This window comes from Dipodomys merriami, unplaced genomic scaffold (genome assembly GCF_024711535.1).
Source record: "Dipodomys merriami isolate MVZ:Mamm:240054 unplaced genomic scaffold, mDipMer1.0.p SCAF_10, whole genome shotgun sequence".
Taxonomy (NCBI): domain Eukaryota; kingdom Metazoa; phylum Chordata; class Mammalia; order Rodentia; family Heteromyidae; genus Dipodomys; species Dipodomys merriami.
In genome coordinates this window covers 18799227-18815674 of record NW_027202271.1, presented here as the reverse complement: position 1 = coordinate 18815674, position 16448 = coordinate 18799227, and positions in this window count along the sequence as shown.

Genomic DNA, 16448 nt, shown 5'->3' with positions numbered 1-16448 from the left:
GGTTTCTAACACATTTATAAGATTATTTCTTTGTTGCTTTGTATGTCCTCCCCCACTGGATAACCCCTGTTTCACTGTAGTTTGTCGGTATAATTTGTGGAGGGGAAAGGAAAAAACAAATTGTTTAAAAAGGGAGACAGGTAGACCCATTGGAACATTGAGATGTACAAGTCCTTATTTCGAAAACGAACTTTACATCTTCGATGGAGGACTGGGGGAAGAAAATTTGGTGGGTGGGGCAAGGAGAGAATGTGAAGGGATGTGAAGGGGAAATGCTTGATAAGAAATGTACTCATTATCTTGCCCATGTAATTGTAACCCTTCTGTACAGTATTATGAAAATAAAAATAAATAAATGAGCCAATAAGTAAAGAAAACAAAAGTAACAACAAAGACTATAGTATATACAAACAAACAAGACATAAAGAAAAGAAAGTAAAAACAAAGGCAATTATGCAAATATGTTATAGACTAATATTACGCACACACACAATCACATACACAATTGTTGGCATACGTTAATTCCCTTTCAGCTTCCATTCCAAGGTCTCTTCATTCCTGAATTAATTCCTTTTGCTCTTTCATTCTGTTTTTGCTAAAATTATGAGAATTAAGTACAGATCATAAATATGCTCTGTGCTCTACCATTAGTCTACCCACCTAGATCTCCAAGGACTATGATAGGAGAATATTTTGCCTCACATATTTTACATTTTAGCTTTTGAATAAACTGTGTTTGGACAGTATATATTCAATGTAAATTTTTTGTTGTTTTTGTTGCTCATAGGGTAGAAGATAAATTTTTATTTTTCTGCCCACTACTGTTTTTCTTTTATAGTGTTTGACACAGAACAATGCTCTACCTGTAGTGTCGAGAGAATAAATTGTTTCAATGAATGTGTTAATTTTTATTAATGTTAACTGTCAACTTTGTCTTAGATTTTGCTTTTGACAGGTGTGTGGCAGTTCTGGGATTGAACTCAGGGCCTGTGTGATATTGCTGCGCTTCCTTCTTTCAAGACTAATGGTATACTCCATAGCTACAGCTCCACTTTGACTTCTTAATAGTTTAGTGGAGATAAGGATCTCAAAGATTTTCCTGCCCAATTGTCTCCTGAGTACCTATGACTTCAGGTTGGAGCCATGGGTGCTTGATTAGATTTTGCATCTTTAAACTAGAATTGCTTAAATGCGGGGAGGTCAGATTTGATTTTTCTTTCATTAGTGCTGAAATCCATCTGCTAGATGAACCTCCACACATGTCCAGAAGTGAATTCACAGCTTGAATAACCAGGACTAGAAGGGTTTTTGAGGTTGCCAATCTACTTCAAATATTCTCTGCAAAAAGCTAGTTGACTGACAATGTTATAAACTTAAATTTTTAGAAGAAGTGGTTTATATATCAACAAGACTGGTTCTTGGACATACCAACTTGACAAAAGAGATTGTAACAATGAAGCTAAAAGTCCAGAGTAAGAGGTAGTGGGGGGAGTTTTGCCATCGAACACAAACATCCTTGAACTTAAATCTGTATAATCAGGATCAAGGAAGAGAACTCATGACCTTTTCAAAGGGCTTCTGGTTTTAATCTACTTTCCTCTGTTGACTCTGACCTAACTTCTCCAGGAATCACTCATCCAGATACTTAGATGGAAATTCCTGATTGGTGCACTCAACATATATAATCTAAGTTCAGAGTCCTGGTGTCAGTAGCTTGTCTTATCCTGGTACCAGAGTTACCTTCATTGTGATTCAAAATTTCAACTCAGAACCATGAAGTTCTTGGCATTCCTTGTAATACTGGGTGTTGCTGCTATCCTGGTTTCTTCTGGTAAGTAAAAGACTGTGCAAATACTTACTGTCTGAGGCAGTGACTTTGATATTTTCATGAAGCTGTACCTTCCTGACCTCTTGTTCAAAGCCTAGATCCATCTCCCTTCCAATTTTAAGCTATCATGACACTGGGTTCTGTTTTCTGAATTCAGGCAGATGTTTTCTCTGGATGAACCACACAGTCTAGTACCAATTATTATTATTATAAGGCCTTTTATTTTATTATAATCTTTTATTAACTGTCATAGGAGTTGTTATTTAAGAGTGAGCACAATATATCTTAATCAATGTCACTTCTTTCAACATTTGCACCTATCCTTCCCCTACCCACACTTTCCTTTACTTTTCTCAACTTTATAGAATATGGATCCAATTCTTGTCTGCATTTCCCCCTCCTTTCCACTTCACTCATGTTTTCCCCTATATGTGGAAGCTAGATTTAGCTTACAAAGTCATAAGTAAATGGCTTCGATGCTATGCAATTATATACAAACACAACTAATGAAACACAGTAGATTCACAGGACATCTCAAACTGTACAGTTCTTTAAAAACCCAAGTCAAAGTTCAGCAAAATAAAACACTAAAAAGTTAATACTCAGAAGGGATGAATTCGGGTCCATGGGAAAGGGGAAACCAATGAAGAAGAGGAAAAATGTCTAGAAGATAATCAGTCGCTTATTTCAAGAAGTGTAAGAGGACAATGTTGTCTTGTTTAGGTAGAATTTGTCTTCAGTCTGACCTCTCAGGGACACTGCTTTTAAGAATAAAAATGACCATTACTACTCACAGTTAATCTTCCATCTCAAATGTTTTCTTCTTTTTTTTAATCTTTAAAAGAATGTCAACAGAGACTACATCAGACACCATAGTTACTGGAAACCTGTCCTGCCATTCGAATTCTTTTTCTAAGGCCATTTCATTCCCAGTCTCCTTCCTGACAGCTTCCATGTGCATATTCTATTTTATATAGGCTTCTAAGAAAACCCAGGGAAAGATGCATTCCTGATAATCTAGTTCACTTTGAAGCTAGGTAATCTCCACTTCCTTACATATTGTTATAAATTCTAGAAGCAAGCCTCTCTCACAGAGTTATCAGATCCATAGTTATTATTCCTCTTTCCTTAGCCAAAGGTTCAAGGCTGTGAGGCCAGACATGAGGGGTTGAGTGTGTTTTGTTTTTCTTTATTGTTTGTGCCACTCCTGGGGCTTGAACTGGGGCCTGACTGCTGTCCCAGAGCTCCTATGATCATGCACTCAATCACTTGAACCACAGATCCACCTCTGGCCTTCACGGTAGTTAATTAGACAGACGAGTTTCATAGACTTTCCTGTCAAGGCCTCACTTTGATCCTTGATCTCAGATCTCAGCCACCTGAGTAGCTAGAATTGCAAATAAGAACCTCCAGTGCCCTGTTTAGGGTTATTGTTGATATATATATGCATATATATATATATATATATATATGCATATACATCTTTGAATAATTTGAAGAAAGAATTTCCTGGCTAATGTCAAATGTAAAGCAACTTTTACTGGTTTAAATTAAGATGAAATGGATTCTATAGTTGTAATTTAAGGAGGAAGATTTTAGTACAACAGGATGTTGTAATCACGGAGACAGTGATGCCTAAGGTGTGCTGCTACACCCCGGGCATTTGTCAATGTTCACTTCCAATCTCTGAGTTGACAAACAAGGCTGTCCACTGTACCTTCCCATATTCCTTCTTGGAAACATTTTGTCATGGAAGAGAAAATAGGAGGATTTGAACATTGTACTATCTCCACAGTCAATGTCACTGCCCAAGGAGAGAGGTTTCCATGTATTTGTCTCTCAACAAATAACATGGCACAAAGAATGGGGAATGATGGGCATTTATAGGAAGGTCAAAGATGTGAGTCACTAAACAACGGGAATGCAGAGATGAGTTTATAACAAAACAATGTGTGCGCAATACTGAGCGGGACACATGTTATTATCTGAAGGAGAGAGAATGCTGTACCTGACAGAAATATTTCAAATCTTCCTCAGATGAGTCCACCACAGATGATCCTATTGAGGATGCTTCTTATACTGACATATATGGTAAGATGATTGCCTATCTTCTCTGTCAATGTCACTGCCCAAGGAGGGAGGTTTCAACATATTTGTCTCTCAACAAATACATGTGACAGAAAGAATGGGGAATGATGGATGTTTATAAGAAGGTCAAAGATGTGAGTCACTAAACAACGGGAATGCATAGCTAATTTTGTAACAAAATAATGTGTGTCCAATACTGAGTGGGACACATGTTATTATCGGAAGGAGAGAGGATGCTTTACCTTACATAAATATTTCAAATCTTCCTCAGATGAGTCCACCACAGATGACCCTTCTGAGGATGATTCTTATACCCAAGACGTATATGGTAAGAAGATTGCCTATCTTCTTGGTCAATGTCATTGAACAAGGAGGGAGGTTTCCATGTATTTGTCTCTCAAAAAATAAATGTGACAAAAAGAATGTGGAATGATGGATGTTAATAGGAAGGTCAAACATGTGAGTCACTAAAGAACTGGAATGCAGAGATGATTTCATAACAAAATAATGTGTGTCCAATACTGAGTGGGACACATGTTATTATCTGAGGGAGAGAGTATGCTTTACCTTACAGAAATATTTCAAATCTTCCTCAGATGAGTCCACCACAGATGACCCTTCTGAGGATGCTTCTGATACCAAAGATGTATATGGTAAGAAGATTGCTTATCTTCTTGGTCAATGTCATTGAACAAGGAGGGAGGTTTCCATGTATTTGTCTCTCAACAAATACATGTGACAAAAAGAATGGGGAATGATGGATGTTTATAGGAAGGTCAAAGATGTGAGTCACTAAAAAACTGGAATGCAGAGATGATTTCATAACAAAATAATGTGTGTCCAATACTGAGTGGGACACATGTTATTATCTGAGGGAGAGAGGATGCTGTACCTGACAGGAATATTTCAAATATTCCTCAGATGAGCCAATCACAGATTACTCTCCCGTAATTGCTTCTTATTTCCCAGATATATAGATACACACACACACACACACACACACACACACACACACACACACACACACACACACACACACACACACATAGTGAGAAGATTTCATTTACGTGAGCCTTTGTTTTGTGTCAATCTTCATACTTATATCTTCTCCCATTTTTCCTACCTCAGGAAATGCTATGGGGAAGAAAGTGTAGCAGAAATAAACATTTCCTTTCTTCCTATGGCTCCCTTAACTCCTTCTGTTCTGATTCAAGTTAATATACTAATTTCCAAGGAGCCAAGAGGTTGAAGTTGATTGATTGTTAATTTACACTGTATCCTTGCTGTAATAATGGCATTTGACAAAGGTTAACCTTGGTAGAAATTATTAGAAGGATAACCCTTCTCCATGTTTCATGCAAACATTTTATTTTTAATTTAAAACCCTGTTATCTCTGGGAATCATTAAGGAAATACAAAAGTTTTGATAATGAGACTTCTGCAGGTAGACTCCTCTGTGAGTTATTCAGGACAACTTTGGGAAATTGGAACTTCATCAGCACTGAAGTCCATTTTCCAATGCTGCATTCATCTCTGCTTTCCTTTCAAGGTGACTCCTGTAAACTAAATAGCATTTTGTATTTGCTAGTCTACATTCATATTCCAAGATTCTGAGAACACAGACTTCATGCTTATTAACAACATCTATACATTGTTTTATTTATTTTCAGAATATGTTAAAGATATATTTAACAAAATATGGTAAGTCTGTGGGAGCCAAAATGAAAACATTTTCATCATCAAGATTTGTTCTTCAGGACGGGACCTAAACTTACTTTCATTTGATTTGATTCAACCAACCCGAACCTATGCACTTGTAGCTTCTAATCTCCAATCACATTAATCTGCTTTCAAATAAATAGTAATTGTGAGTTTCATCATACATGTTTTTCTTTATTATGAATTACTGGACTTTACATTGCTGAGTCAATCCATTCTACACAATGACTTGTATTTAAAAACCTCTGTAGTTTTTGGTGAACAGGACTTTACATTTGCTTGCTTTGGTTTTAGAAATCACACCATAGCCCTGTCCTTTCTTTTTTTGTTGTAAATTGTAAAGATTCTGTACAGAGAGGTTACAGGTACATGAGTAACAGAATGAGTGCATACCTTGTCACACATTGTTACCCTTTCCCTTGTTGTCCTCCCACTATCCCTTCCCTCCCCTACCTGCTTTACTCTTCCCCCACCACCACCCAAAATGTAAAGTTCATTTCCAATATATTGTCTTGTGGGTATCATTGTTGCAAGGAGCCATCCTGTGTCTTTGTTTCCCCCTTGTTGTTGTTGTTCCACTATGCTTTCCCTCCCCACCTCCCACACTCCTACCCACCTCTCCTACCCAACCCCTGCCCAAAGTTGTAAAGTTAATTTCCATTTACTGTCCTGTGGGTATCTGTGTTTGAATAGGTTATCCTATGTTTCCTTATGCCCCTTCCCCTCCTCAGATTAGAAAAATGTATATTCAAGATGCAGGGTACCAAAATCAAGTACAGTGACAACAGGGGATATGCCTTAGGGGAACAAACACACAAAGGAAACAACAACAACAACAAAAATCACATAGTGCATTTAAACTGATAATAATAAATACAGAACACTTGTGTCCATATCTTGGGGTTCAGTTCAATTAGAATCATCATATATGGTCATATGTACAGGGCTTTAAGCTTTTCAGCTGATCTGATAAGCTTATCCTATATGTATACAAACAGGATTCATGACAGGGATGCAAAACTGGTTCATTATATGCAAATCAATTAATGTAATTCATTACATCAACAAGAGCAATGATAAGAAACACATGACTATGTCAATAGAAGCAGAAAATGAATTTGACAAGATCCAATGCCACTTTATGAAGCTAGGAATCCAGGGAACATTTCTCAATACAATAAAGGTTATGAATGACAAACCTACAGCCAGCATTATACTTAATGGTGAAAAGCTAAAGCCATTTCCTCTAAACTAAGAAACAAGACAAGGATGTCCACTCTCTCCACGCCTCTTTAACTTGCTATTAGAATGCCTAGCTAAAGCAATAGGACAAGATACAAACATAAATTGGATCCAGATAGGGAAAGATGAAGTCAAACACTCCCTCTTTGCAGATGACATGATCTTGTTTTTAAAGAACTCCATGGACTCCACTCCCATGTTACTGAAGCTGATCTGAAATGTTGGCAAAGTAGCAGGACACAAAATTAACCCTCAAAATTCAATGGCTTTTCTTTACGCCACTAATGAGAAGAGCACAGCTGAAATCAGGAAAGCAACTCCTTTTGGAATAGACCCACAAAAGATAAAATACCTAGGAATTAACTAAAGAAGTGAAGAAAAAAACAACATCTAGTGTTCAGACAGAGCAGACAATTAGGAGCCAGGCTGCACTTCTGAGGTCCACAGGCACAGGACCAGCAAGAAATATGGGGCTTTAATCTTCTGAATTTTTCAGATTTTCATGATGCTGACTTGAGCAAAAAATGCAGGTAAATAGTTGACATAGAGATCTGTAATGATGTAGCTCATTCCTATGGTGGCACAAGTTCCTTGCGAAGACACTGCCTCACAATTGTATTTCGTTGCTGCTCTTTTTTTTTTCAGAGTGGCAGAGAAAGCCACCTCTTTCTCCACTTGATGCACCAACAATTCTGGCCAGTGCAATCAGTGAGAATTGTCACTCAAAGGAGAATCCAGTATTCAGTGTTATTTCAAGATGATGACAGAGTCCTTCCAACGTGGGTTTGGCACTAAAGAAATCATTTTTGTCAACATGAAAATCATATCAGTCTTTAAAAAAGAGAACTTATGACAAACCTTTTGAAGGTAGAGAATTCTCTCCTACTCCATCTATAGCTTAGAGATATTAAGAATTGCAACTTGGAAACTTGGTTGGTTCTAACACTGAAGTTATATTGAGTTTGGTATTGTTTCCTGTTGTTTTGCCACAAAGGAAAGTGGTTCTAAACATAGAGCAGGGACGCACCTAAAATGCCACAAGACATATAAGTTCCCTGTTTCTTCTCCTTTCCTTAGAATGCTCTAGGCTATCAATCATCAGGTGTGAGTTTATAGTTCCATTGCTTCTATTTTCTTAATGTATTTTTATTGTTGTTGTAAAGGTGCTGTACAGAGGGCTTGCAGTTATATCAGTCAGATAAAGGGGTACATTTCTTTTGGACAATGTCACACCTTCCCTCACTCTCTCCCAGGTTTTTCCTCCCATCCTCACCCACATGTTATAGAGTTCATTTCCACCATACTTTTCACTGAATGCTACTGCCATCATTTCTGTGACCCTCTCCTTACCCTCAAAGACAAATAAATAAAAAACAAAACAAAAGGAAAAAGCCAATAGTCATTGTCCCATATGTGTAATCCTAGCTACTTTAGGATTTGCCATTCCACTTCAACCTTCTATTATTCATCATTATTTTTTTTGTTCTTCCACTTCCAATTTCCTAACTGGTAAGAGTTTTCTTTCTTTTTCTCTCACTCTCCCCTTCTCCATTCTCTCCACATTATACTACTACTCCATCAGAGCTGACCTGTATAGTTCTATACACAGAGTAAGGCCTCCTTCTATGTTTGTAAACAATAATGTCAGGAGTTAATAGATTAAGTGACTTTCCAATAATATCTGAATAATCTTTTTCTAATATCAACAAGTCTCCCAAATATACTTATCTATAACTTCTTTTTCTTATCTTCATCTAGATCTCTAAGATACTCCGTACGTAATCTTTCTTTGAATTATTTTCCACCTCTTGCACTGGGTAACAAGGTCTTTAATCTCCTCATACTACATACACCCCTACCCTAAGCTGTTCTTACCCTCATACCTTAGTTCTCTTCTGAACTTAAATTCATTTCTGTCCAATCCTAACCCTTCACTTCTCCATCTACTCCAGTCCATTGATCCCTATTGGATTATATCTGACACAACTTACAGTTGGTTCTATCTTTGACTACAAAATTGGTTCCATTTGACTATTTTGAGTACAAAGACTCCATCTTGTTATCTCTCAGGAGCAGACTACTTATCAGCCAAATCCAGATTGCTTCAATAGTTAGGAAATGGAAAGGTTTGGAAAAAATTATATTAAGTGAAGTAAGCCAGGCCCAAAGAAGCATAGGTCCCATGGTTTCCCTTATTTGCAATATCTAGTATAGGTATGAGTCAAGCGGAAAAGGTCAGATAATGTGATGCTAGGAAAATGAACCCTTAAATATGTATTTTAATGTTTTCGTTTCTTTCATGCATGTATTTCTAATGCATTTATAAGATTATTTCTTTGTTGCTTTGTATGTCCCTCCCCCACAGTGTAACCCCCGTTTTCACTATATTTGATGTCAGTATAACATGTGGAGGAGATGGGGACAAACAAGTCGTTTAAGGATTCAGGTGGACCTGTTGCAACAATGAGAAGTACAAAATGTCATGTCAAAACCAGCTTTACAATGCCGGTGTGGGGGGGGGAGGGGGGTATAATTGGGTGGGGGGAGGGGGGTAAAATTGGGTGGGGGGAGGGGGGAGGCGGGGAAGGGAAGTGAAGGGTAAACAAAGGAGGAGGCTGCAATGCTTGGTAAGAAATGTATCCATTATCCTGCCCATGTAATTGTAGCCCCTTTGTACAGTATGTTCTCAAATAAAATAAAATACAATTTAAAAAAAAAAAAAAAAAAAGATGTCCATGAGTTAAAACCAATATCAAAAGAATGAATGGTTTGAAGTCATGACCTCTTCAAATAGTTGCTGACAAAGCTCTCGAATTTCCAGTCTTCCTTGTACCCTTATCTTTCCTGTAGCTACTCTGTACATATAATACTAGATCTGGAGTCCTAGTATCAACATCTTGCATTCTCCTGGTACCACAGTTTTCTTATGTGTAATTCCCAATCTTCAATTCAACACCAGGAAGTTTAGGACATTCCTGGTATTGCTTGGAATTCCTATCATCCTGCTTCCTGGTCATATGTAAGAGTAAATAAAAGTAAAGTAGGGAGAGAAAAATGGGAGGGAAGACATTATCAAGATGCATTAAACCTACAACCTGATTTCTAGAATTGAAAACCTCTTCGTTTAACTACCTAATAAAAATTTTTAAAAGTAATTTTCTTTACTTGGTGCTCTCCTATAACCAAGTAGAAGGTTTTCTATTGGACCAACAATTTCACAAAATAACACCATCAGAGAAGGTCACCTATATAGAATAACAACAACACTTCAAATCAAAAATTTCTAACACTGAGGAGTTCCAGGAAGATGGTGGAGGAGAAGCTGGAATCTGAACAAGCTCTCACATAGAAAGCAGTTTTAGAGTTCCAGTGAACAGTCCTAAGCCAGAGAATCACACCAAGTGTGCCATCACAGGACAGAGAGTTAGTCAAGAGAGGGGAAGCCAAGGAGACACATCTGAGCGCCTGCCAGCAGCTGCCGCTGCGGCGGCAGGGTCACGGCGGTGACCACCGCCGCGGAGTCATACCTGAGACACAGAGAGTCCGGGACGAAGGAGCCAGACGCAGCGGACGAGCGGATTCTACTCAACACCAACAAGAACCAACAAGGAACGGACATCTTCATCCTGCAGTTTGCAGACCAGAGACGACCCAGGATCCAAGACTCGGCGTGAGTACAAGCCCGACGTCCTCACTCCTTCTCAGGGAGCAGAGGAGGGAAGGCCACCCCTCCCCCCCCAGCACCGGTGATCTCCATCTTGGATACTGACAAAGCTCGGAGGATCTGCTAGCTCCAGCTCAGGCCTTGGAAAAAAACGAGTCATTTAGCAGGTCACAAGAACTTAACGGCGAAGTGACCTGCCAGACTCAGCTCCATCCAGGGAAAAGTCACCCAGCTCAGGCGCCAGCCATTGGAGTGGCTTGCCTCACTGGGTAACCAGAGCCAGAGGCTGCCCCTCCCTCTAGCAGCCTCCACAATCAATTGAAAAACAGAAACCCTGAGAATGGCTCCAGGCTGGGCGCTGTGAGCTTTATCACAAAATAGCCCCAGGGAAAAGCTACTGTTTGTTGAAAGGCCTCAGCTCTACCCAGAACCTAGCCTCATCACCGCATCCCCCTCTTTTGTGATTCTCAAAGCAGATCACCCTCCCAGAAAACCAACCTGGGAGGGGGATCTCAAAATCTTGGGTAAAGCAGAGCATTTTTCTGCCTCTTCCAACAAACCGACTTAAGAAACCAATCAAGCCACAGGACCTCAAGCTGACCAGAGACTCCAACAAGAGACTGGTTACAGACAAAAGGGAGATACAGGATTCTTCCTACCCCTCCCCCCCCAAAAAAAAAATCAAAAAACTTTTTTTTTAATTCTTCTTCTTTTCTTTTTTTGTTTGTTTTTTGTTACCTTATATATATATATATATAAATATTTTTTCTCTTCTAAAACTTTTATTAATCTTTAATTTTTGCCTCTTCTGAAAAAATAAGTGTTTTCCAGTAACTTTTATTTTCTCTCCTCTTATAATTTTTATTTTAGGAATATGTGAATGAGCGTTTTCCTTCCTTTTCTTGTCTTCTTTCTCTTTTTCTTTCTTTCTTAATTATCTTTTTGTTTTTTGTCTAGCTCTACTGAACTTCTGATCTTTTGTTCTCCCTTTCCCATCCTTAAAGTTTTTCACATCTCCTCTATGTCCCTCCCTTTCTCTCAATATATTCACATTCCTCTCTAAATACACGGTCTTTTAATCTCTATAATAACATTAATCTTTACATTTCTATTTTTTTCTGGTCTCTTTTCATTCCCCTTTCCGTCTCTTCCTTTTCTCTCTCTCTCTACTTGCATCCTACCCAACCCATTTCCTGCATTGTGATTAGGACATAGTTAACTCTCCCTGTGCCTCCCCACACCAATCTATTCCTATTTTTTACCCACATCTCTCCCTAATCCTAATAATTTCTGGTTTTCCAAATTCTTTTCTGCGGTTCAAAGTCCTTTAACATATAGTCGTTTGATGTTGAATAGATGTATCTGTTGAACTAGATTGTGTCTGTAGACTATTGACTGTACAAATGCAAACTTTGGTTGATGGTTGCCTTAAGATAGTGTTCCAGCACAAAACTGGTGCTATCTTCATCTCAAATGGGCAGAGTAAGCCAGAAAAACACAAGAAAAATGGCAAATTCGGGTATTTCAATTCCCAATCTTGATAATCAGGGATTAGAACAGATAATGAATAATCCAGAGGAGAGTTCCCAAATAGCTCTACAAGCACTACTAGCAAACATGATAAATGAGAAGTTTGACAATGTACAAAGGACTCTGTATGAGTGTGATAGGGAGAGAGAGGAGGCATCCCAGAAGTTTATACAGGAATATCATAAGCGTGAGGAAGCTACTCAAAAACTAATACAGGATTTGCGTGAACAACTTGAGAATACTCAAAGAGAAAGGGAGGAATGGCGTGAGCAGGCTGAGAACACTCAAAGAGAACTGCAGGAATCCCACGAACGCGAGGAAGCTAATCAAAGAGTAATACAGGAATTGAGAGACCAGGTAGAGAACACACAAAGATCACTAAAGGCATCCATAGAATCCATTAACAAAGAGCTGAAGGAAGTCAGGGAGACCACAAAGGGAAAGCTGAATGGAACCCAACAGAAGGAATGAGAGTCCAAAGAAACCATATCCAATCAACTAAGTGATTTGAGGACAAACACTGAACACCAAATTAAGGAAGTAAAGAGATTCATACAAGACCTAAAACAGAGCTTCAACAAAGAACTTGAAGCCATCAAAGCTGACCAATTAGAAGGAAAAGAGATTAAAAAAAAAAACAAAGTAGAGAGTCTTGACAGCACGTTAGACCATGCAGAAGATCGAATCTCAGGGATTGAAGACAGCCTAGATATTATAGAGAAAGAACATACAACCATCCAAGACAAGTCCAAGAAATATGATAGATCTATTCAACACCTGGAAGACACCATCAGAAGGCCTAATCTAAGGATAATGGGTGTAGAGGAGCACCTAGAAACAGAAGTTAATGGTCAAGGAAATTTGTTTAACAGGATCCTAGCAGAGAACTTCCCAAACATGCAAAAAGATAGGCCTATTCAGATACAAGAAGCCTTTAGAACCCCAAATAGACCAGACCAGAATAGGACATCCCACCTTCACATTATAATCCACACAGGATCAACTCAGAACAAGGAAAAGATCCTTAAAGCTGTCAGGGAGAAAAGGGTAATCACCTATAAAGGGAAACCAATTAGAATCACCTCAGATTTCTCAGCAGAGACAATCAAAGCAAGAAGAGCATGGAATGATGTATGCCATGCCCTAAAAACAAACAACTATCAACCAAGAATACTGTACCCATCTAAACTCTCCTTCATAACTGAAGGCCAAATAAAAACCTTCCACAGCAAAGAAAAATTGAAACAATACATCTCTACCAAACCAGCCCTACAAAAGATTCTTAAAGATGTCCTACACATAGAAAACCAACAAGACCACAATAAAGGCCAACAAACTGCACCCAAACTGAGAATCCAAGAACCATAGGAAGAACCCAGTTTTCGCAGCCCCCAAGAAGGTGGATAACATGGCAGGAACTCCCAAATACCTCTCAGTCCTATCTCTTAACGTTAACGGACTGAACTCTCCAATTAAGCAACATAGACTGTCTAGTTGGATTAAAAAACAAGACCCTTCTATCTGCTGCCTGCAAGAGTCACATCTTGCCCATAAAAACAAACACATTTTCAATGTTAAAGGCTGGAACAAAATCTACCAAGCAAACGGCCCTCATAAACAGGCGGGAGTTGCAATCCTAATATCAGATAAAATAGACTTCAAATTAAAATTTATGAGAAGAGATAAAGAAGGTCGCTACATACTAATTAAAGGATCTCTCCTTCAGGAGGATATTACAATTCTAAATATCTATTCGCCAAACAATGGAGCACCCAAATTTATCAAAGAAACACTGCTTTCCCTCAAATCCCATATAGATCCAAAGACATTAATTGTTGGGGATTTTAACACACCACTCTCCCCATTAGATAGATCAACTCGGCAAAAACTCAACAGAGAAAACGCAGATCTAAACAGCTGCATAGATCAACTAGACTTAACAGACATTTACCGAAAATTTCACCCAGCAGCATCAGAATACATGTTCTTCTCAGCAGCACATAGAACGTTTTCTAAAATAGACCACATTTTAGGCCACAAAGCAAATTTGTCTAAATTCAGAAACATTGAAGTTATACCTTGCATTCTCTCTGACCACAAGGGAATAAAATTAGAACTCAACACCAAAAGCCACCAAAGAAAGTCCGGTATCACATGGAGGCTGAACAACACACTGCTGAATCATGAGTGGGTCATGGAAGAGATTAGAAAGGAAATTCAAATGTTCATGCTATTCAACAAAAATGAACACACAAATTACCAGCTCCTCTGGGACACAGCAAAGGCAGTACTCAGAGGCAAGTTTATAGCTCTGAGCTCCTACATCAACAAATTGCAGAGATCGGAAACTAACAATTTAATGACACATCTAAACCTCCTTGAAAAAGAGCAGCAAGATAAACCCCAATCCAGTAGACGGAAAGAAATAATCAAAATTAAATCAGAATTAAATGAATTAGAATCCAAAAAAACTATAGAAAGAACCAACAAAACAAAGAGTTGGTTCTTTGAAAAACTTAACAAAATTGACAGACCCTTAGCAAATCTTATCAGAAAAAGAAGAGAACACACCCAAATTAATAAACTCAGAGATGAGAATGGAAACATCACCACGGAAACAACCAAGATTCAGAACATTATAAGGGAATACTTCTCAAAACTTTATGCTAATAAGTTTGACAACTTGACAGAAATGGACCTCTTCCTAGCAAATATTGACTTGCCAAAACTAAACCAAGATGAGTTAAACTATCTTAACAGGCCCATATCAAGCATTGAAATAGAAACAGCAATAAGAGACCTCCCAGCTAAGAAAAGTCCAGGACCAGATGGTTTTACAGCGGAATTTTACAAGGCCTTCAAAGCAGAGCTCACACCAATTCTCCTCCAACTCTTCAATGAAATTGAAAGAGAAAGCTCACTACCGAACACATTCTATGAAGCCATCATAACCCTCATCCCAAAACCGGGCAGGGACTCATCAAAGAAAGACAACTATAGACCCATTTCTTTGATGAACATTGCTGCAAAACTTCTCAACAAAATTTTGGCCAACCGACTTCAACAATTCATCCAAAAAATCATACAGCACGATCAAACAGGATTCATTTCAGGGATGCAAAGCTGGTTCAATATACGCAAATCAATTAATATTATTCATCACATCAACATGAGCAAGAACAAGAACCACAAGGTTATCTCAATAGATGCAGAGAAAGCATTCGACAAGATCCAACACCCCTTTATGATGAAGGTTTTGGAAAAATTAGGAATCCATGGAACATTCCTCAATTCAATAAAGGCTGTATATGACAAACCTACAGACAGCATTATACTCAATGGTGAAAAAATAAAGCCATTTCCTCTTAACTCAGGAACAAGACAAGGATGCCCACTCTCTCCACTTCTCTTCAATCTAGTACTAGAATGCCTAGCTACAGCAATAAGACAAGATGCAGACATAAAGGGGATCCAAATAGGGAAAGAAGAAATAAAACTCTCCCTCTTTGCAGATGACATGATCTTGTATTTAAAGAATCCCATAGACTCCACTCCCAAATTACTCAAGCTGATTCAAAACTTTGGCAAAGTAGCAAGTTGTAGAATTAACCCCCAAAAATCAATGGCTTTGCTGTATGCCAACAATAAGAAAAGTGTGGCTGAAATTAGGAAAGCAACTCCATTTGTAATAGCCCCACAAAAAATAAAATACCTAGGAATTAACTTAACTAAAGAAGTGAAGGACCTCTACGATGAAAACTTTAAAATCTTGAAAAAGGAAATCAACACAGAACTTAAAAAATGGCAAAACCTCCCATGCTCCTGGATTGGCAAGATTAACATCGTGAAAATGGCAATACTTCCCAAGGCTATCTACAAATTCAACGCAATACCAATCAAAATTCCACCCTCATTCTTCAAGGAAATAGAAGAGGCAATCCAAAAATTCATATGGAACAATAAAAGACCCCGAATAGCAAAAACGCTCAGCAACAGAAAGAACACTGCTGGAGGAATATCAATACCAAATTTCAAACTCTACTCTAAAGCCATAGTAATCAAAACAGCTTGGTATTGGCATAAGAACAGACCTCAGGACTAATGGAATAGAATTGAAAACCCAGAAATGAACCTACAGACCTATAGCCATCTAATCTTCGATAAGGGAGCTAAAACAATAGAATGGAAAAAAGACAGCCTCTTCAGTAAATGGTGCTGGCAAAATTGGTTAACTACATGTAGAAAACTAAAGCTAGATCCTTATATATCACCCTGCACCAGAATCAACTCCAAATGGATCAAAGACCTTGAACTCAAAGCAGACACTCTGAAAACATTACAGGATGGAATAGGAGAAACCCTAGGTCTCCTTGGCTC